Genomic DNA, 1,143 nt, shown 5'->3' on the forward strand with positions numbered 1-1,143 from the left:
CTCCTCGGCCGCTTATATTTTTCATCTCGATCCCCCCCGTCCGCCTCTTTTCCTTGGTCAGCCGCCACGACGGGCTGCTGCTGCTGCTGCTGCTTCTCCGCGCGCGTGGTGCGAGCATAGCAGCAGCAGCCTTTTGCCTTAACTGTGCTTTATGGCAAGTGAAAATTTCTCGAGGGGAGAGGGAAACCTGACCCCGTGGGGACGCAGTAGAGGGGGCGGCAGAGGGGGGCGCGGGAGCCGGCTGCGGGGTGCATCCCTCATCCCCGGCGCCGCGGCGCCGCCCCCCGCGCCGGTCCGGCCCCCTGCATTACAGCCGCCTTCATGAATAATGTTGTAGGCTGTGTACCCGCCCCGCCCCATCCCACCCCGCCCCGCCCCACCCCGCTCCGCAGCGCAGCGTCGTGTATCGGGTATCGCGGCGAGGCGCGGGTCCATTCACTATGAATCCGGTGTGCGCGCGCGCTGCGGTGCGGTACGCCCCGGGTACGCCCTTGGTACGCCCCTGGCTGCCCGGCGCGACGGCGCGAGCAGGGGACCCGGAGGACACGCCGTGCAGGGCTGCTTGTTTTGTTTTTTTCCACTCCTCCTCCTGCTCTTCCTTTCTTCTTCCTTTTACTCTTTCATTTTTTCCCCACTCTCCTCCGGGGTGGTGTGCGGTCTCGTGGCGGGGCGCGGTATGGTGTCTGTCCTCATTGAAGCCCCGGCAATATGCCTTCGTCGTCGTGCTGCTGCTGCTGCTGCTCAGACCCCTCATCAGTTTTTTCTTTGTTTTCATTTTTGTTCTTCATATTCTTTTTGCCGTGCGGCGCGGTGGCGTCCGCGGTCGCTCGGTTGCGGGCTGGGCCGACGAGCTGCTGTGATCAAAATGCCTCTCTGCTTGCCGTGCAGTTTGCAGCTGCTTGCCGCCGCTGCAGTGTTTCCTACTCTGGTTTTATTCCGTTGGATCCGGGAGGCTGGTCAGGTGGCATGGTGCATGTGCTGGTGGAGGCATCTCCATCAGAGGCCGCCGCGGCCGCGCCGAGAGCAGACTCCGCTGACGCGCCGGGCACGGCCCTAGCCCCGCCTGCTGATGCACAAACTGCCCCCTCCCTGTCAGCCCCTTGGCCTCTCTCTCTCTCTCTCTCTCTCTCTCTCTCTCTCTCT

Source organism: Frankliniella occidentalis, unplaced genomic scaffold (assembly GCF_000697945.3).
Source record: "Frankliniella occidentalis isolate FOCC.00 unplaced genomic scaffold, Focc_3.1 Scaffold30, whole genome shotgun sequence".
Taxonomy (NCBI): Eukaryota; Metazoa; Arthropoda; class Insecta; order Thysanoptera; family Thripidae; genus Frankliniella; species Frankliniella occidentalis.